General features: G+C 42.3%; 1 protein-coding gene across 2 annotated transcripts in view; it reads right to left on the bottom strand.

Moving 5' to 3' along the window:
• The window catches only part of Micu1 (mitochondrial calcium uptake 1), a 156,929-nt gene extending 148,192 nt beyond the window's left edge, over positions 1–8,737 (bottom strand). Inside the window, exon 1 of one of the 2 annotated variants that reach the window (XM_034523998.2) lies at positions 8,513–8,737. The gene's annotated coding sequence lies outside the window, so the exon portion shown is untranslated. The remainder of the gene's footprint in view (positions 1–8,512) is intronic. The other variant, XM_076916794.1, reaches the window with a different exon arrangement.
• Between the last annotated feature and the right edge of the window lie 5,631 nt (positions 8,738–14,368).

The raw sequence follows: 14,368 nt of genomic DNA, 5'->3' as shown, positions 1-14,368 counted from the left end.
CTCCTCCTCCTCCTCCTCCTCCTCTTCCTCCTCCTCCAATGCCTCCTTTACCAATGGTGCACTTTTGTATCTGGCCATTTTACTTGGTATAATGTTACCAAGTTTCATCCACATTGTGGCATATTCCACAACAGTCTATCTTTTGAAACTATCCCATTGCAGAGCAGGCCCCGTTCTGCTCATCCATCTTCCATCAATAAATACTTGGGTTGTTTACACTTTGGTTATTGGGAATAATGTTGTTGATACCCAAGTATTTATTTGAATCCTCTTTTTTTTTTTTTAATTTTATTTTATGTGTGTACCTAGGAGTGGAATTGGAAATTAGACGGTAATACAAGGGGCTGGAGAGATGGCTTGGTGGTTAAGAGCACTGAGTGCTCTTCCTGAGAACCCTGGTTCAATTCCCAGCACCCACAGGACAGTTAACAACTGCCTGTACCTCCAGCTCCAGGAGGATGGAGAGGTGGCTCAGTGGTTAAGAGAAGGTACTGCACTTGCAGGGGACCCAGATTTGGTTATCAGTACCAACATGGTGGCTGACAACCATCTCCAACTCCAGTTCCTGAGGCCCAACACCCTCTTCTGGTCGCTGTGGGTACTGCATGTACACGCTGCACAGACATAGAGGCAAACACTTAGACATAAGTAAAAATAAACAAACCTTAAGATAACAAAAAACCGTAAACAGTTTGACAAGAGGATTTAGCACATGGTGGTCTCCAACACTCTCAAACAATGATTGACATAGAAAGGGGGAGGGAATAATGTACTAGACTATTAAGAGATGAAAGTGATCTCAGAAATTTTCAAGATTTCAGTGTGAAAGGCAACAAGCCAGAAAGGAGATGTTACCAACTTAAGAACAGAAAGCTAGCAGCAACAAACTGGGAAACAAACCCAGATCTAGTAATTACTTGTCTGACTGTCTTCCTACCCTTCCTATAGAAATAATGTGGATAGCTTAATATTGAGCAAAATAACTGAGTGTGATGCTGCACATTTGTAGTCCTAGGCACAGGGGAACTGGAATGGAGGCAGGAGGATCACTGTTAAGGGTACTGCTAGGGGTACACAGACCTTGACTTAAAAGCAAACAAAAAGTACAGATGGATATATATATCCAACAGTTTTATATATATACATCTCCAATGATATATATATATATATATGTGTGTGTATATGTACATGTATGTATATATATGTATATATATATATAACATATGTATATATGTATGTATGTATGTATGTATATATGTGTACATATATTCCCATATATGGGAAAGAAACTAGTGCAGGCTTAAGCAAATAAAATGAAATCTAGATTCACAAGGTTAGAATATTTAGCTAATTCCTTACAGTAGAAACTGAGATTTCCCACAATAGCATTCAAGATTCTACAATCTACTCTCTTAACCCATAAATAAATAACACTTCACCTTACTACAGAATGTGCAGTACTTGGGAGTTTACTCCCATTTTTAATCTGAGCCTAAGAAAACATGTAGTCAAGAAAGAAATTATTAATGGGGAAGAGTTGTTTTCTACAGAGCACGGAATGAAAACCTCTAGGCTAAAGGGGCGATGGGAGCCATGTCAAAGCACTGACAACTGAATTGCTTCTTCAAATGCTGGGTACACTCTGTGGAGTGTGCACACTCCACAAAGCCCGTGAGATTAACTGTAAAGACATAAGCAGTGCTGGCAATAAGACGGCTAAGCAGAGATCAAGGGATGCAGCTATTATGAACAGCGCTATGCGCATCACCTAGAGTAACCATGTCTTCATGTCTGCCTCATCCGCTTCTCTCAGGCTGAGTTTGTGTTGCTTTGTTTTGATTTTGAGGACGCTAGCCCCAGCCTCCTGTTTGCTATGGATAACTTAACTTGTGAGATTCCTGCCTCCACTTTTAGTGCTGGAATTACATACCCAGCTATTCTGGGTATTTATTCTGAACCTTCCAAAGGAAATTATGGTCAACATTTTGCCCCAAAACATCTTTATAATACTGTCTTTTATAACTATAAGACAATGATTACAAACAAATTAGTAATGCTTTCTTAATGTATTTTAGTGTATGAACCATGCTACTGTTTCATGCCTGGTCACCTTTCTCCAGATCATTCTGGTTTTGATCTGATTTCCACCAGGAGTTTCTGTGTTTTTCTGCTTTATACACATGCACACACCTCTTGCCCAAGCAGAATTCTCTTTCATCTTGAGCACGACTACCCTCAGTTTTAAGAAGAGTGGTGTGCTCTCTTTGGGTCCAGAGACACTGCCCATAGTCAGCAAAACTAGCCTTTCACCACAGCCATCCAGATGCAGTCAGTCACCTTTTAGAAGTCTTGTTCCTGGCAGACACCTACGGGCTCCAAGACAGAGGGCCACAGCACATACATAGCACTTGACAGTTCTTCACACAATCCGATTCTCAGTTAAGACGACAGATGTCCCACTTTCTACAGTGCTTTTTGTGGAGGATATGGAGGAACCTGGTGGAGGAGGAAGTGGGACAGAGAGCAAGGCACACAGGCTCCCGAGACTCCTGATCCACTGTATACGGTATCTGATCTGACATGGCTCCCCGCATGCCACTGAGACAGCACAAAAGACCCAAGGCCAGAGTGGTGGCTGCTTCCCATTTTCACAGAAATCCCCCCAGGGGACTGGACCCTCTCCTACAGGCTCCTGGACAGGCAAGTCAGATTCTGCTAAACAACACAGGTTGTACCCCGATTTGCTCTTGAATACGTAAACATACTCTAATTGGCTAAAAAGCTATACACACTCATGTAATAAACAATAAAGGTAGGTCTGCACTCTGATGCTGGTCTCCGGAGTCTGAATCCCGGCATCATTGTAAACTTTGTCTCCTGCTTACCCCACTGCCCACTCCCTGTTTCTACACTTTTTACTAAGAAAACAACTGGCAGCTAAACGTGCTTATAAGTGGCTGGCACTACTGACTCCTCAGGAGCCCTGCCAAGTAATCAGGGTTAGTTCTCCACCATCACTGAGGGCGATGGAGTGCAAACTTTAGTAAAGGGCAGCAGTGGGGTTCTTTCATCCAAAGGATGCTGCACTATTTTTTAAGGGGTATAGGCGCACGTATGTGTTTTGCATGTTCAGGGTTTGGTTCTCTTCCTCCAGCATGGAATGGATCTCAGGTCATCATGAGTCTTGCAAAGTCCGCACTTTCACCTGCTCAGTCACCTCATCAACCTAAGCACAATTTGTCAAATGTTACTGGAAAGCCTCAGTCTCCATCCCCACATTTTTGATCACACCTGTAATCTTAGCACTTAGGCGGCTGAGACAGAAGGATTGCTGTGAGTTTGAGGCCAGTTGAGCCTTATCTTTAAAAAATAATAATAAAGTTTAAATGTTTTTTTATTTTGTTTTACTTGAAAATTATTTTCATTTGTATTGGGTATCATCCCTGGATGTCTGTGCATGCCTGGACCCCAGGGAGGTCAGAAGATGTTGGACAGTTACAGTCAAGAGCCTCTGTGTAGGTGCTGGGAACCGAACCTGGGTTCTCTGGAAGAGCAGCCAGTGCTCTTAACCACTGAGCCATCTCTCCAGCTCCACAAGTTTCAGTTTCAAATAGTAAAACTCACTTTGAACTTGCTAGTTTTAGCTCGGAAAATATTTAGATTTGTAAGAAAAAGGAGGTCAACACACCTCCGTATGTAGCAACATTTAACTCCCAATGCCAGATCACTAATTACACTTAATCACGTCTCATGGTTCTCCAATTCCACCGTTGCCTTCTGTTCTGTAAGTTACATTTTACACTGTTATCTCTTCTATCAGCAAGTACCCAGGATATCCTGTGTTGAAAGCATCGATTCTTCTTTACAGGACCAAGGGTAGGCACGCTGGCAAACACACACATGTATAAATATAAGTTAATAAAATGTATCGCCCTCTTTAAACTGGGAAATCTGTTATCACTCTTGGATTCTTCACACACCTGAGAACTTTCTTAATAAGAGAGTTTAACAAATCTTCCAGTTCATTGACATGTATGTAACATGGAATTCAATTATCTTAAAATCAAGACAACTTGAAGGGTAATCTAATTCACTGCTTAGGCATTTATATATTTTAAACACACACACACACACAAGACAAAAATTCTAAAAATTAGAAAACTTAAATCCCTTAAGACACTATTTCTGCTATTATTGACACATGTAATTTGAATGCTACATATCCATACACTCATTATATGCTAAGTCACCTTGTCCACACAAGAGAAAGGCATAGTCACTCCCATGTGCAATAGGACACTCTCAGGCACAGAGGTGTGGTTATCCAGCTCACAGTTAAGAAGGGATGGAGTTGGGCATTGGAGCACACCTCGACAGAACCTCTGTGGCCAGTGTCAGCAGCCAGTACAGCGGCTAGCACCCACTGAACTAAGCTGCCAACGACATTTCCTTCCATTGAAAATAAGACAATAAGCGGTACATCATTTTAATTATAGTCCCCCTAAAATATAATGAGTCATTACAACAAAACATAAAAGGATAGAAAACAAGACACTCACGTTAACAGTTTTAAAGTTAACACCCATTTGACAGCAAACAGTGAATTATAGGATTGATTTTCATGCAATGATCAACACAACATAGTCTCTACACCAAGAGACTTGTCAGTAGAATAATGCAGAGGACCTAGAATTTACTCTTATTGATCACACAGCTTTTCAAGGACTTAAAAATATCTGTATTCGCTATTTATAAGCTGTAGTCACTTAGTCAAGTTAACCTACAATACAAAAAGTACCAGTAATTATGAGCTTGGCACATAAGCTGTAGCTCAGTAACAGAGCATGTGCTGAGGAAAAAGAAACAGAGACAAACTGGCCAAGGTTACACTATATTACAGGTTATAGCACTCAAATACTTGAGGGCTGGAAAGATGGCTCATTAGTTAAGAGCACTTGTTGCTCTTGTTAAGGACCCGGGTTCTGTTTCCAGCATCCATATGGTGGCTCACAACTACATATAACTCCAGTTTCAAGGAATCCGATGCCCTCTTCTAGCCTCCCCAGTCACCAGGCACATACACAGTGCACAGATATACATGCTGGCAAAACACCCATACACATAAAATTTAAAAAATACTCCAGAGCCAAGATACCACACATGTAATAACAATACACATCTATACAAAGGAAGGGCTCAAATTTCAAATTTTCTAAGTTAATAGATATTTCAAAAGCAGACGTCAACACCCAAACTACAAATATAAGTAAGTAATTTATATTTCGAAGGTGAAGAAGATTGCTTCAGTTAGAATACAAATACTTATACATATCTATTGTTTCCACCTTCATACAGCAGGACGTAACACCGCAACTGTTTTTCCTTAGGAACCAAATACTCCCCTCCACCTCCCCATTAATTTGTGTGGTGTGAGACCATGTTGTCCTTTCTCCTAGTCCACGGTAAAAAAGAAACCCAAGCCTGACCACAAAACGCGTTCTGTCGCCCCTAGGATGACCGAAGGCAGAAGCTGGCACTGCTGGCCACTGAGGATCTCCTCGGGGTTTCTACAGTTGGATGCAGGGTGCAAACCTACTGCTAACCTTTCCTAAGGAGTATGAGGCCAAGTTTCAGCATTTTCCTAGAGTTCCCAATTATATCCCCCAAAAGGGAAATGATTCTGGAGATCAGTTATAACCATGACTTGATGTGTGTGTATGTGTGTGTGTGTGATTTTTTTTAAATTTGAGATACGCTGTCACTATGTAGCTCTGGATGGCCTGAAACTCATGTATGGACCAGGATGGTGTGGAACTCACAAAGACATCTGCCGGCCTCTGCGTCTGGAGAGCTCAGATTAAAGGCCTGCACCACCACACTCAGCCCAATGCTACTTTTTTTTTTTTTCTGTAATGTTTCCACTTTTGAACAGAACACACTATTTTTATAAGAAACAAAAACCATTCCAAGATAATGCTCATGCTTCTCAAACATGCCCAGAGAGTAACTTTTAGTGTTTTTAAAGAATTAACATTTTTTCCCTCATGATTTACTAAAATGGAACACCTATTAGAAAAGAATCCATTATTTTTCTTTGGCAAGATAGCTATTTCTATTATGAGATGGGGGGATGCTGTGGAAAACCTTTTTTTTAAAGTACTTTTATATAAAAGGAGGTATACCAAATAACTCTTTGAGGGGAAATGGATAGTATTTTTAGCATGTGCATGCAACACTGTAAAAACCGTTCAAGAGCTAAAACTAACTTCACAGTTTAAAAGTGAATGAAAAAAAAAATATATATATGTGAATGGCAGGATGGCAGGCTTTACTGACAGCCTGGGGCACATGCCTATAATCCCAGCACTCAGGAGCCTAAGGCAGAAGACTGCCATTAAGTATCCAGCCACTGTGAGAGTTGGAGAGGAGAGCAGCATCATTAATTACTTGAGTCTTTAAAATGACTACAAAGGTCTGAAGTAGTTGTTCAGTTAAATATAACGGTTATAATTATTTCATGTGATATTCAATTACTTGAGGAATTATATATTATTAGGGTTTTTTTTTCCTCTTAAGTATAAGAAAGCAAGTTACAGAGCCCGAGGCAGGGTGTTTATACCCAGGAGTTCAAGGCAACACAGTGAAACATTGTCTCAATAGATGGATGGATGGATGGGTGGATAGATGAATGGATAGATAGATGGATTTACCGAATACAGTAACCACTCCATGAAATTATAGGAAGACAGCAATGAAGGCAGTGATGCTCTTGCTTTTACCAGCCTTTATTGGTTTCTAGCATTCTCTCTAGGCACACAAGCCATTCTGGAATCTCCACTTTCTGCTAATAATATTTTGCATGTTACGATCTTCTGTACAGATACTTAGGCATTGATGATACTTTCTTGGCATCAGTAGGTAGCCAGGGTAATGTCTTTAAGTGAAACAGAAACAAAGATTTATGAGAAGTGGGGACTGAACCTATTGAAGCCTGCAAGGTCTGGGCAGGCCTGTAATCCTACCCACCATTCAGTGGTCTGAGACAGAGAGATTCAGACTTTGGGTTGGAGAGATGGCTCAGTGGTTAAAAAGCAACGACTGCTCTTCCATAGGTTCTGAGTTCAATTCCTAGCAACCACATGGTGGCTCACAATCATCTGTAATGGTGTATCTAGAGATGGTGTACTCATATACATTAAATAAATAAATAAATAAATAAATCTTTAAAAAAAAAAAAAAGAACACTTGGGAGGCAGAGGCGGGCGAATTTCTGAGTTCGAGGCCAGCCTGGTCTACAGAGTGAGCTCCAGGACAGCCAGGGCTATACAGAGAAACCCTGTCTCGAAAACAAACAAACAAACAAACAAACAAAAAGGAAAGGAAAGATTCAGCCTTTAAGGCCAAACCGAGTGATGGGGCGGGGTCAGACAGGGAGGTGATTTCGCAGCATTAGAAAAGAGTTTGTGCAGGAGATGAAAGATATCTGTTGGGGAGTTTAGGTTTCACTGATTGTCAGCATTTGAGATATAACAAACAAACAGCTGGCCGACATGACCATCCTGAATGTTTGCAGGTGTGAACAACGTGGTGCAGGTGCTAGAATCTTATCCTAAAGAGTTTAGAATGCCACTTATCCGGGAAAATGTTCTGGCCTCCTTTGTTTTGTTTGAATTCTTTTTTGTTCATAGGTTTATAAAGGGAGCCATCCCAGAAGTGGATCAAAACATCTATTTATAAACAAACGGGGGGCGGGAGGAATGGGTCTTTCCGAAGCGTCCCAGGAAGAAAATGATTTGCTCTTAATTATAGAATGTTTGCTCTATTTACATGTACAAATATTTGCACTTCAAGCACCTGAAAGGGACTGTAGACAAACAAACCCTAGGATTTATAAAGGTGACAACTTATTATAACACACAGTCCGCCGTAAACTCTTCTTCTAGCATGCCATATAATCAATAATACCTGGTTCATTCTAGAAACATCGTGTGGGTAGCCCCGACTGGGACTGGACACAAACAGAGAAAAGAGAATGAGAACGCGAAGTTGCTGGTGAGGATAAAAACGGAACAGTCCAAGAAGTCTGTAGTTCGTTTTGCTCTCCTAAGAAGCCAATAATTTCCTCCCTTTTCTTTATCAGTGATAAATGTGCTTATCTTTTTGTCGCAGCTGTAAACTCCTCTATCCACTTCTGACCATATCCACGAATTCCCGGAGAACCCATGAGAGCTATCCCCGTGTCCTCGCAGCGGGTAGAGAGGATGCACTCTGAGGTTAGAAGGCGGGCAACGACAAGTTCTCCCTGACAGCGATAGGGGATGATGGGGTGAAGGGAGCGGAGGACCGAGAGTCCCCTCAGCATGTCACCAGCAGCATCACCAAGACAGCAGTCCCCAGTGGACCTGAAAAGTGGCCGGATCTCGGAGCCACACGAAAGGCTCGTCCCCCAAACGTGCCGGCGTCCCCTCCCCTAAACCTGTCTCCGCCGGGCGATCAGAGTCCTCACACTCACCCGTCCGCGCTCCAGCTTTAGCAGCAACTCGGAGAATGCCGCCCACCTCTGACAACCATAGAGACGCACAAGCCGTGGAGCCCCGTTCTGCGTCCTCCGCCCACTCTCACGTGACTCCCTTAGCCGCTGGGCCTGTCGGGATCTTGCTGAAACGTAGCAGGGAGGAACCGAGTGGGGAAAAAATGGGGAGGGGCGGAGAAGCAACCCCGCCCTCCCCTGGGGCCCGCCCACGCGCCGGATCCCGCCCCGAGTCAAGACTCCGCCCTCGCCTGGGGGCCCGCCCTGACCTCGGTCCCGCCCACATGTCGGCGCCACCCCCTCGCCGTTTAGGCGGGAAAGCCAGCGGGTTTGCAGACTCGCTCCTGCATTCCTTTGCTGATTTTGTTTCTCTGCTGTCAAAGTGCACCTCTTCTGTGCCTCTTTCTAGTTCAACCCTGCTCTTCCGTAAGCGAGAAAGTGAGAAAGAGGTTCTTCCCACCAGTCTAGAGGCTCACGCTGGTTTCATTTTAGAAACATCTTTTGTTTAGTTTTTGACAGTTTCATAAAATATAATCTTAATCCTATCTGCCTCCAATATTTCACACTCTTTTCTTCCAGACCGTCCCGGACTAGTCTCCCAGCAACCAGTGTGGATTACTTAGACCTGTGTCAAATTATGAAAAAGAGGAGTTCAGCAGGTAAGGGCTCTTAACACCAAGCCAGTTTGAGGTCCAAGATACTTACTGTGGAAAGAGAGAACTGACTGATGCAAGTTGTTCCCTAACCTTCATATTCGTGCCGTGGAACGAACATACATACATACATACATACATACATACATACGTACATACATACATAACTGAGAGAAAGGAGGGCAATAGGGAGCAAGTAAAAGTCTTCTCTTGAGGGACACATCTGTTAAATCTGAAACTTACAAATTTCACATTGCATCCTAAGTACCATAGAACACTTTTAGAGGCTCACGGGTTAAATTAACTCTTTATTTGAACAAGGAAAAGAGAAAAATCGTCAATATGTAAGTTGTGGAATAAAGTTTTTCAGCCAGATGTGGTGGCATACAACTGTAATCTCAGCATCTGAGAGACAGGAGTTCAAAGCCATACTTAGTTACATAGTGAGTTTGAGGCTATTACGAGCTCTATAAGATTCTGTCTGAAAAATCAAACCAAACATAAAAATCCATCAAGACCAAGCAAGGCAATGATTGAGTTGGGCATCCTGGTGTATGACTATAACCTCTGTAGAGACGGCGGCAGAAGGATCAGGAACTGTCCTTAGCTTGTCCTCAGCTACATACATACCAAATTGTTCTCTAACCTCCATCCACATACACATGGTAGCAGATGTGCCACCCCTGTGTACATGCTCACACACATAATAATATGTAAATAAATATTAGCAGAAATATCCAGGTATCCCTCCCTTGCCCCACACCAGTAGTTCCCAAGACATACTGACGGTCAAATACCTCACATTTATCTGGAGAGATTTTTGTTTTAGGTTTTTTGTTTTGTTTTGTTTTTCTGAGACAAGTCTTTCTATATAATATATAGGATAAGATACCAATGCTGTTCTCCACTTGATCTTAGCCAAAAGAAGCGATCCAATGCTGTCCTCAAACTCATGGTGATCTCCTGCCTCGGCCTCCAAAGTGCAGGGGTTGTAGGCATGCACCACTATGCCTGGCTCAGGGTAAAATAACACAGATTCCTGGATGCTAAGATACACTCACTGGACCAGAATGGTTTGGAAATCTGGGTTTTCATAGTCCCACATGATTTCCCACATAATTGTTGAGTGGGAAAAGAAATGGATTTGGTTTTTTCCTCTCCATGCCATAGAATAAAATATCTCTATTTTACCTTCAGTATAGCGAAAGTACATTATACTGGAAATTCTGTGCTATCAAGAGAGAGAAGAGGTTTTTCTTTCAATTGGACTAACATATCAATTGACATGCTTTCAAGCCTTTCCTACTTATCTATTTTTATCACATACGTAAAAGTAACAATTCCAGGTGTTACCGCAGCAGGCTCAGCTTATTACGCCACTGTGAGAAGTGAATCTCTCCTGTAACAAGCATCTGAGGGGATGGAGTGTCACTTCGTAAACCTTTCATTCAATTTCTTTCAAATGAATTCAAAAGAGACTCCTGTCCTTCATTACCTTTATCTTCAGAGTTTTATAAATTATAGTCTCTAAGAACCTGTGCATGCCTCCAAAGCTTTCCTCCCTCTTCTGTAGTGCTGGGGACTGAACACCAAACTTTGTGCATTCTAGGAAGCCCTCCACTATTGAGCTGTTTTCCACCCACAAATTCTTAACCTTAAATATTCCGGTATCATTTAGAAGTAAGTTCTTAGTTGCTATAGTAGTGTGTATGTTCTTTCCTGATAATTATGGCCAGAAATAATTATATTCGAATAAATAAGAAAAAATGTACTCTCCCCACCATGAGCAGGACTGAGAGACCTTGGTTGCCACAGCAAGGTCAAGTGACGGGATCTAGGTGGAGTTACCCACCTTGGCTGCCCGGAACACAGCAGAACTGCCCCTGGGCTTGCCTTGAGACATCCCCGGCCATGACCTGGAACGGACTATGGATTATCCCACCCATCTGAAACCAGGAGGGGTTGTGGGTTGGGTCTTCCCCTTTAAATTGAGAGCGGAACATTAAAGCTTGGGGCCTTGATCAGAGAACTTTGTCTTGTCCTTATCTCTTCTCGCCGTCCTTCCCCTTTCATTCTCAGCCCCCCTTTCAGGTGAATCCAGTTGACTTGTGGCTGCGGGCGGCTACAAAAAAAAATTTAAAAACCATAAACGTTCCTTTCTTTTTGTCACAAAGGAAGCCACTAAGACAGGCTAAATCAACGACACATAAATTTTTAAATCTATTCTTCTTCATTTGTATCTGAAGGTAACTACAAAACCAAAGAATCACTTCTCCTATTTTGACTTTTTCCACTTTTATAAAAGGAAGCAGGAGTTCATGGGGAAACGGCTGAACTCAGGGCGAGGGCAGAAAGGTCCGAGAGGATCTGGAACAGCTTGTGCTAGGTCAGGTTGTACCCAGGAAATGAAAAGGTGCGTGCCAAAAGCTTGAAGGGCTTCGGAGTGGCCAACTGTGGGACCACTGGGGTATAAGGGGAGAATGGTGCCATGTGTGACAGTTTGTACACCGTTGGCCCAGGGAGTGGCACTATTTGGAGGTGTAGCCTTGTTGGAGTGGGCGTGGCCTTGTTGGAGTAGGTGTGGCCTTGTTGGAATAGGTGTGTCACTGTGGGCGTGGGTTTTAAGACCCTCCTGGAATCCAGTCTTCCACTAGCAGCCTACAGATGAAGATGTTGACCTCCCAGCTCCTCCTGCACTATGCCTGCCTGGATGCTGCCATGTTCCTGCCTTGATGATAATGAACTTAACCTCTGAACCTGTAAACCAGCCCCCATTAAATATTGCTCTTGGTCATGGTGTCCATATCAATGAAACCCTAAGATAGACTGTAACCCGCTGAATAAAGCAAGACTCCATGGATATTTAGTAATGAGAGAGTGGGGAGATGCAGAAATGGATGAAAGTGGACAGCTGTTCCCTTAACATGAGGTCCCCACGGATAAATACAAAGAGGGCAGGAAAAAGCAAAGCAAAGCAAAGCAAAGCAAAACCAAACAAACCACCAGTTTGTAACAATCATGGTAAAGACAGAGCAAATATCAAGGGATACCAGATGAAGTAAGTAAATAGTTTCTGAGAAGCTACTTTATATATATATATATATATATATATATATATATATATATATATAATGAAAGGAAAACAAAAGGTGAAGTGCCCAGCTTTACACATCAAAAGGGACGATGGAGACTTGACCACTGGACTTAGGACATGACCCTAAGATGAAACATGTATCCAGAAGGGCCATCTTATAAAAAGTTTATTGGAACAATTGAAGCAATTGGACTGTGGCCATAGATTAGATAAACATAGACCCCACATTTGATTGGCTACGTATGGGAGTATCTGTCTTAGCAATTTAGCCTGACATGAGAGCAGGTAAAAGAGCATGGCATACAAAAGCTATTCTCAGAGGAGTTAGAGGAAATAAAATAGCTAGACCAGGGGTAAAACCAATACATTGAAACATTGAAAACTGATAAATTAGAGTACATGATATTCAGAGGTTACCTGTACTATTAGATTTTTTTCCCCTCGAGTATTTAATTTTTTCATTTTGTTTTGGTTTGTTTTTTGAGACAGGGTTTCTCTGGCTGTCCTGGAACTCCCTCTGTAGACCAGGCTGGCCTTGAACTTAGAGATCTGCCTGCCTCTGCCTCCTGGGTGTGTGCTCCACCACCAGATGGCTGTTTAAAATTTTATATTTAAAGAAAGATTTTCTTCTAACTGCTCTTAAGGGTAGGCCCTTAGAGTATGCCCAGCAGTAGATGGCCGAAAGACAGTAAACTCAACAGCGTCTTTGGAAGTCCCTTGTCACACAATGTTGTGTCAAGACATGCCTCTGCGTGCACACACACACACATACACTTACACACACATACACACACATACACACACACACACATACACACACATACACACACATATACACACATACACACACATACACACACATATACACACACATATACACACACACATACACACATACATATACACACACATACACACACACATACACACACATATACACACACACATACACACACTTTAAAATTGGTTATCCTATCATTTTAAATTTTTCATATATATATGTATATATATAATTTCTCTTCTCTTTTTACCCTTCAAGTCCTCTGCATACATATTATGGCTTCCATTTTAGTGTTTTTATGTGGTTCCTGAGTGTGGGAACAAGTGGGTCTCTGTTTCTTGTTCCTCGTCTTGATCTTTCCCTCCTGTTTGTTTTGTCCAATTCTAATGTGTTAGCTTTGTTTTATTTTATTTTTAAAATGGTTGTTTCCTTAATTTTTCTCATTTTAAATTTATTCCTAAGTTTATAGTTTACATTCTAAATTTATCTAAAATTCTAAAAATATTTAGAACTTCAGCACAACCTTTATTATTATTATTATTATTATTATTATTATTATTATTATTATTGACAGTCTTATTACATAGTCCAAGCAGGCCTGTCATTGCAGAGTCTCCTTCTTCAGCCTTTCTTTAATTGCTTTTATTATTAGAGTTGGGAGGTAGGGTGTTTTTGTTTGGTTTTTGTTCTTATAGTTTTAGTTTATTATATACTGCCAATAATTTATAAACGGTCAAGTTTTTTCTAATTCCAGTTCCAGGAACTTTTCACAGTTCTTTCTAGTGTGTTTGTCAAGTCTCAATGAAACCTATGACAGGGCTTGCTGGGTACCTTTGGCTCCTCCTAGCGCTTCTTGCCCCACCCTAAACCTCTCCAGACCAGAGGCTCAGCTTCTCCTCCCCCAGCTTCTCATTCCTATGTATAATCCTGCCATTTCCGCCACGTGCTTCCTTGGGCCTAAGAGTCTTCTCTCTTAGTCCACTTGCCCTCTCTCCTCTTCTCTCTCTTGTCTTTCCTCTCTGCTTCTTTCTACAACCCACCCACCCCCACCTTCTACACCCCTCCCACTCCCACCCCCTACACCCCTCCCACTCCCATTCCCACCCCCTACACCCCTCCCACTCCCACCCCACTCCCACCCTCACCTCCTACACCCCTCCCACTCCCACCCTCACCTCCTACACCACTCCCACCCCCTACACCCCTCCCACTCCCACCCTCGCCTCCTACACCCCTCCCACTCCCACCTCCTACAGCCTCCCACTCCAACACCCACGTCCTACACCCCTCCCACTCCCACCCCACCCCCA

The sequence above is a fragment of the Arvicanthis niloticus genome, chromosome 20 (genome assembly GCF_011762505.2).
Source record: "Arvicanthis niloticus isolate mArvNil1 chromosome 20, mArvNil1.pat.X, whole genome shotgun sequence".
In the NCBI taxonomy this organism is placed as follows: Eukaryota; Metazoa; Chordata; class Mammalia; order Rodentia; family Muridae; genus Arvicanthis; species Arvicanthis niloticus.
This window is presented reverse-complemented; position numbering and strand designations above follow the sequence as displayed.